General features: G+C 33.8%; 1 long non-coding RNA gene across 1 annotated transcript; it reads right to left on the reverse strand.

Annotated features, from left to right (window-relative positions):
- Positions 1-5,708: 5,708 nt before the first annotated feature.
- LOC149951447 (uncharacterized) lies at positions 5,709-8,044 on the reverse strand. Its single transcript, XR_016480038.1, has 3 exons — positions 7,988-8,044; positions 6,907-6,979; positions 5,709-5,999 (listed from the first exon to the last, which is right to left on the reverse strand). It is a non-coding gene; the product is annotated as an uncharacterized LOC149951447 (long non-coding RNA).
- Positions 8,045-8,278: the final 234 nt, after the last annotated feature.

Here is an 8,278-nt window from a genome sequence, read left to right on the forward strand (position 1 = left end):
TTTAAGCTCATTAGACAAATTGTTCCATACTTCCACGCCTATTATTTTTAGAGTTTGATTACTAAATTTGTTACGCTCAATAGACACTGCAAAGTTATTAATACTTCCTCGGGTGCTATAACCATGAAGATTACGCTCAAACATATTATTGATATATTCCGGGGCTTTTCCATGGTATGCACGGTACATCAAAAGTAACAAAGACAAATAGTAATACTGTTTTAAAGTTAACCAATCTAGGTCGGCACGAGCCATAGTAGCTGAGGCACGCTTACCTCTTCTCAACAAGTATTGGACACATTTATTATGAACAACCTGCAGACTATTTAACGTTGCATTTGAAGCATTCATATACAACGTGTTACCGTAGGTGAAAATTGAGAAAATTAGGGAGTCATACAATTGCTTGGCCGCAAACATGTCCAATGATCTAAAGAAAGGGTACAAAATCCATAATCTTTATTAATTTTGGTTATCGTATAATCAATATGTGGCTTCCATGCAAGAGAGATTTTCATCAAAATATATCCCTAAATATTTATAGGACTCTACTCTCCTAATCCCAGTTTGTCCAAGCGTACTAATATTTGTAGTTATTTGTTTTATACTATGAGGAGCAAAAATCATGAAATAAGTTTTGTCTAAATTTAACAACATATTCTTTTGATCTAAAACAACTTTTAAACGATTAACATAACTTTCTAAAAGTTCAGTCATTCTAGTTACATCAGTATTAGCGTCCAATAATGAATTATCATCAGCATAATCGAGATGTTTTCAGGCATTTATAATTATCGCTAATATAAATATTAAACAAAATGGGCCCAAGAATACTCCCTTGGGGAACCCCCGAAGTAATTTTGCCTGACGTCGAATTAGCACCCTGTATTAACACAGTTTGAGTGCGGTCCTTTAAGTAAGAGTCAAACCAATTTGCGGCCTCATTACTAATACCACAGTTCCTCAGAATTCTTATTAATAAATTATGGTCGACCCTATCAAATGCCTTAGATAGGTCTAGAAAAACAACTGTAACAATCTTATTATTTTTAAGCTCCCCGACTTTCGATTGATGTAAGTTCGTTGCACAGTCTATGGTAGAGTACCCTGGCCTAAACCCAGACTGATTTGGCGACAGTATATTTTTTGGGTAATAAATTTTAACAGTTGTTCACAGGCACATTTTTCAAGAACCTTAGATAGAGCTTGTAAGATATAGAGATTCCTCGATAGTTTGAGGGGTCAAATGGATCACCTGATTTAAACAATGGTATAATACTGACCATTTTCCTCATTGAAGGAAATTGTTGTTTGGCGAACGATAGGTTAATTATTTTGGTTAAGATTGACGCCAAAACGCCAGCTAATTTCTTAATGAGTATACAGGATAGGCCATCTGGCCCCCTAGCTTTACTAGATTTCATATTTTTTAAAAGCTTAAAAAAATAGTCTTCACTAACTTCTTTAAAATAAAATTCATCGCTTTGACATAAAACAGAGTTATTAAGAGGTAGGGGTAGGTCCACTAGAGCTTTAGTTTGATTATTTAAAAATTGATCGTTCAACATATTAGCCATATCAGAAGGATGATTAATCATAATAGAAACTTTTTTAAGGGGACCAAATTATTAGTACCCTTTTGTAAATGTGGCTTTAGTTTTTTCCAAATAGCGCCAGAGTTCCTACCAACACCTTTGAGTTCATTTGTAAAATAGTTAATTTTTGTATCACGAATTAAATTTGTAGTAAGATTACGTAATCTCTTATAATTCTCAGGCCAATTATGGTCTCTATGAGATCTTATCTTTGCAATGTCACGCAAATGGATTAAGTGCTGTATACGGCGGAGTATACAGAAATTTACGTCGAGAAATTGACGGCAAATACTTATTAAGACAAGTAGAAATGACTAAATGTAAATTCCGAACAGCATCATCAATACTTAAAACATTAATAATAATCAGCTAGGCTAATACCCAAAGCACCACTTTAGACCTAAGTCATCATGCGCCTTTTGAAGCCCTTAATTCAGGTGGCCGGGTTACAATGCGTAGGAGGGTGGTGGCAAGCCCTGCATGCCACGAGATCGAGCCAACAGCTCCCTACACTAACTATTACCGTTAACCTCTACAAGTTTTTATGGGAAGGGGAATCCGAAGAACTCGGGGGAAAACCCCTTAAACCAGTGGGGGAGAGAACTTGCAAACTCAACGCGGAAGGAGTTGTTCCGAGTTTTAAATTAATACTGCTAAGTTGTAACACAAGTTCTTTCACAATAGCATCGGAGTCAAACTTACGATAATCACGAACTTCAGCAATAACTTTTCCAATACGAGGGCAAAGTTTTTTCTCACACAAACTATAACGTCATGGTCCGAGATCCCAGAAGGGATAACACCTTGATGTATAATTCTATCCGGAGAGGATACATAAATATGGTCAAGGTAACACGCGTTGGATTAGTGATAATTTGTTTAAAGTTTATCAGCGTGCACATTAATAATTTAGTTTTGAGGGACAAGAAAGTTTGTAACACATCACAATTAAAATCTCCCAATAAAATGCATTCAGAGGATTGATCGACTTGTCCGATAGTGTCCTTTAACTTAATCATCATATCTTTAAAATTAGTGGAAGGGGGGCAATAACAGACTCCAATAAATACAGGCTTCGAGTTTTTCTCAAGTAATTTACAAAATAAAATTTCTATGTCAGAAGAATTTATAATATAAAAATTAAAATCTACGATTTGAATCAATAAAGTGCTCTTATAATAAATACAAACACCTCCTCCCCGACGTAAAGTACGGTAACGTCTTAGAATGTTATAACCAGGAATCTCGATAACCTCATCAGGGACTAAGTCTGAAAGCCAAGATTCTGTAATAGCCATAATACTTATATCATTTTCTATTATTAAATTAGTTAAATTCTCTATACAAAATTGCCTTTTGAGACTACGGATGTTGAGATGTGCGATTCGCAGACCTTGGGAATTATACCGTTTCAGTTCATTACGTGGTATTGATAGGAAATACTGATCATTTCTAGGCGAAAGGTCACTAGAATCATACACTAAGGGTCAACGTGAGGTCTTCCTAGGCTGAGGTTGAGACTCTGTCAAAGTTCTAAAAATCTTAATACCACTAGGCCAATTTGCTCTTAGTCTTAATATCTTCTCTTGGGATCTATTGCATTCAAGTTGAAATGATGCTGTCCATCTGTCTTCACTTAACATATTCAATTTACAATAGTCCAAGTTTAGGCTCTCTAGATGCTCATTTATCTCATCAACAGTAGTGCCACTTACACAGTTTAATATTTTAAATTCAACATAAGGAGAGGCACTAGTAAAGCCGTGTATTCTTTCTTCTTTTGTACCCCAGATTTTAGGGTTCTTCACAGTTTGTTTACCCAATTTGACGCAGGATACACCTAGTAAAGTTTTGGTGTCACTCACTGAATTTATTACGAAACACCGAACTTTATCAGAACTATGTTTTGAGAAACACGCATGCCTGTTATCTTAATTTCCTGTTCGCATAAGTAGTTATAGACAGTGTCCGGGTCTGTACCAGAATCACAATTACCAATGAAGTAGGATTCATCAGGATCGACAGCTTTGACTTTAAACGATTTCGTACCATCTTGTTCAGAGTTATCCTTCTCAGCTAGAATCGTATTTTCATGGATTTTTTCAGTAGCGGAATACATCAATTTCCTCGGAACTCTTTTCTTTTTATTTACTGTTTTCCACCCTTGAGTATTTATTTCCAATTGTGTTTGCTCATCCTGTACTACCATTTCCGGTTGATTACCCGATACTGCATCAGAAATTTCCTTTGGGGTACCTTCATCATAATCAGTAGCTGTACATGTACGTGCTTCATCGTTATTCAATTCCATATCTAGCTTATTAATTCTCTTTTGATTTTCCCTCACTTTTCCCTCTATTTGTGCGATACTCTTCACATTTTCTTCAACTTGTTCAGTCAAAACCGAGATTAGGCCCACACCTTTTTTTTCTTTTTGCGAGTTAGAGAAACTGTCTGCAAGCTCCGTGAATTTTTTTTTATTATCATCAATCATATTCATTAGAAGCTTCATTTCTTCCTTAATAGCCTTTAACTCCTGATTAATTTTGTCCTTTAATTCATTCTGCTTCTGAAGATTACAAGAGTCACTTGCCTGAGAGTTCTTAAGGCATTTAAGCATCTCCCTACAGTGTATACATGCGTATATGAAATTATTATTATTATATTATCTAATTTAATGGAAATTTAAAGGGCATCGTTACCTGTCAGTTCCAAAACCTAGGGACAGTTCGCGAAGATTTGACAGTCCTTATCGCCACGTAGATATTTGTACGCTCGTTGGTTAAACCGACTACAGCTTGGAACACAAATCCATAAAAATGTCACGGAAAAAGAAAATTTAACGTAAACGTGAAAATATTTATTTAAAAGAACGGAATCATTAACTTAATTTTTTCTGCTTTTCCCAATGACAGCCCGAGGGGTCAGAGATTCACAGAAATCTCGTACACCTTCCCACAAATCCGAAATCCAGTCTGTTTTTCTTCAAAATCCAGAGACTTTTGCAAAATTTTGAAATCCGGCAAGAAATTCAGAAATCCGGCACAAAATCGCGATATGTGTGACAAAAATCAAGAAATCCAAAATCTGGCCTGCTTTTCTTCAAAATCCAGAGATTTTCTTAAAAACTTCAAATCTGACGCAAAATTTCGAAATCCGGCAAGAAATCACGAAATCCGACGTAAAATCGCGATATGTGTGACAAAAGTCAAAGAACCGTAAAGAAATCTTGAAATCCAGCGTGAAATCCCGAATTTCAAAATCCCGTACACATTTTTGGTGAATATCCATGTAGAGACACCGCAGCTAAATGTATTTTAGTTGTCATTTTCTATTTTGCTCTATTAAAATTATCTCGTTTGTAGTCTGATATTGAGATAGCGCTGCGGTAGAATTTCAAACGGTAGAAAACATTTACGATTTAAGGTTCATGTTAAAATATGGAACGTAAACAGTAATGTAAAATATTTTATACCGTACTTATTTTTATTGCTTTATTATAATAGTGGACAAAGAGATAAGTCTATATAAACAACAGCCTAAGAAACAGAGATACTTATACGAAGAAACGTTTCTGACGACCGATTGTAGCAGAAGTATATAAGATAATTCTAAAAAAAAAAATGATAACCAAACTGATATTCAGAACTATTGTACAATCAAGAAGTATTTCTCTGTAAAGAGCCCTCTAGTGGGTAAATATGCTGAAGGCGGAATAAACTATTATAATGGACGATAATATGAGACTCAGTTTGGTTGCAAGTCCAAGTTCTATCTGTTCGAAAATACACTGTTTAGCGGGATTGGGGAGCTAAAAATCGAGTAGAAATTAATATATTTTTAACTGTGCTTTATCGAGTTTTCCTCCTCTTCACCTCTCGCTGCGTTACTGTAATTCTAAAGCCATCCGCTATCCATCTTTGGCGCTAGGAGTAGGGTGCTCAGGAAAATTGGAGTAGAATAGTTATCTATCATTTTAAAAAATGTTTATAAACGTCGATTTTAATAACGCCGTTTCTTTAATATTGGTATATTGGGGAAAAATTGCACAGTTTCTTATATTAATAATATTTTTATTTAAAAATGAATATTTACAAATAAACCAAATGAAGACGGAATGTTGATGGCATTTTAAAAAAGTGGTTTCATCCTTCACTTTCGAACCGTCTCACGCGCACGGAATCTTAGTTGGTTCATGGTCTACTAATTTTCGATCCACTTGTTTTTTGTCCTCGCTGATTAGGGAGGTTTAACCTCTATGGTATCCACCTCCGCCTCCGCCTTTATAGTATCCGCCTCCGCCTCCGCCTTTATGGTATCCGCCTCCGCCTCCGCCTTTATAGTATCCGCCTCCGCCTCCGCCTTTATGGTATCCACCTCCACCTCCGCCTCCGTGGTATCCGCCTGTAATTCATTCATTATAGGTTCATAAATTAATTCGTTTTAAATTAATACTTTTATTTATTATATATTAATATATTAATTAATTATAGGCTTGTATATTAATTAATTATAGGTTCAAAACTAAATAATTATATGTTAGTAATTTAAAAACTTTATTAATTATAGATTAATATATTAATATTTTATAGGTTAATAAATTTAAAATTAATTAAATTTTAGCAAATTAATTATTTATAGGTTAGTAAATCAATTAATTATAGGTAAGTAAATCAATTAATTAAAGGTTAGTAAACCAATTAATTATAGGTTAACGGTAATAATACTTAATATATTAAGTAATTAACATGTTATATATTAAGTAATTAACATTTAATACATTAAGTGCTTAACATTTAATATATTAAGTACATAACATTTAATATACTAAGTTATTAACATTTAATATATTAAGTTATTAACATGTAATATATTAAGTTATTAACATTTAATATAAGTTATTAACATTTAATATAAGTTATTAACATTTAATATAAGTTATTAACATTTAATATAAGTTATTATCCTTTAATATAATTTATTAAAATTTAATATAAGTTATTAACATTTAATATAAGATATTAACATTTAATATAAGTTATTTACTTTTAATATAAGTAATTAACATTTAATATAAGTTATTAACATTTAATATAAGTTATTAACATTTAATATAAGTTATTAACATTTAATATAAGTTATTAACATTAATAATAATAATAATGATAAATTACTATATTGGTTCATTATAGCTTAATAGATTATTTTTTATTTACTTTTTAATCTATTAGTTTGGTAAATAGTAGATTAACACATGAATAATGAAATTTAGATAATAATTGTCAGTTGTAAGGGATTATTATTTGTTTACCTCCTCTGTGTCCGCCGCCGCCGCGCTGACCAGAGCTAAGAGCCACAACGGCCAGCAGCACTAACGCCAATATCTGAAAGAGAGAAATGTTTTTCGTCATTTACAGATTGTACATTAATTATTATAGTTTCAACGTTTCGTTCTTAAAGGGACACAGTATCGTTTGAAGAAAAGTCTGTATGCGCTTCTATTCCTGCCACTTTATGCAAAGTTTAATCGTTCGAACCTATCTCGAGGTGCTTTCCTCCTATAGGTTAGTAAACGATGCTTTGTTCGAAGAAAATTCTGCGAAATCATTTATTGCTTATGCTTGGGGGAAAACTCCTGACGTAAAATTAACCAGAGTGTAGATTAGTCTCGGGGTGAAATGGGATTTCAAATTCTCCTCATAATTCCTACTCCGAACTTATAGTGCCATCGATTTCAATAAAGCCAATATAGTTGCTGCCAACCTCTTGAACAATTATGAAAAAAAAACCAACCATATGGGGATGATAATAAGGGCTAAATGCTTCTCCGGGAAAACCTATTTAACTCCAAAATAGAGCTTGTAGGTTTGCAGACTGAACTGTGACACTTAAATCTAATTGGGTTGGCTATTTATTTTCAACTTCTTCCAGATCCAATCGCTACAATAACCAGGGGTTTGGTCCTTGATAGGGAATATAACCCGCAATGCGTTATTTACGGAATAGACAAATAATTGGAGGGAAATACCATCGCCACATACCACTGAGCAGCGTTGAAAATGTCAAATGCCATAGACACTTTGGTTCCGACAGAAAACCATGGTTTTTATTAACTTTAATTTTAAACATTTACGTCACTTTCGATTTGTAAATCGTTCTAATGCAAATTTATTTCATTTTAATACGTAAACGTAACCCCAGAAATTAATAAAATTTTAATATCGTTTTAATAAATATTGCTCGAAGTTCGGTATTAATATTAATTTTAAATGTTTGTTTAAGAATCATTGGTCGACGTTAGTATTAACGTAAACATATTTCTTATAGCATCCTGAACGAGTGAATATCTAAACCGCTGACTAAAGTTATCGAAACAAATAATTTCAACTCACCAAAATACTCTTATTCATCTTGGAGCCGAGAACGGATATCTTTTATCGGATGAAATTTCCTTAATACTAAAACGCGTCGTTCTCAACCCTTTATATAGTATCAGACGCGAATTGACGTAACGTGTTGCAATTTTAAAACTGGAGTTTATTAACATTCGAAGGCGCGTGCGTAGCGGAATGCCTGCAAATATGTTTCGGATAAACTCTTTCTGGCCATTTGGGGTCCGCCACCCTCCCGAAGATGTTCGTCGATACTATATGGTGCCGCGGGTTCTGGAGAGCCCTCGGGGG

This window comes from Leiobunum rupestre, chromosome 3 (assembly GCF_980474605.1).
Source record: "Leiobunum rupestre chromosome 3, qqLeiRupe1.1.hap1, whole genome shotgun sequence".
Classification (NCBI taxonomy): Eukaryota; Metazoa; Arthropoda; class Arachnida; order Opiliones; family Sclerosomatidae; genus Leiobunum; species Leiobunum rupestre.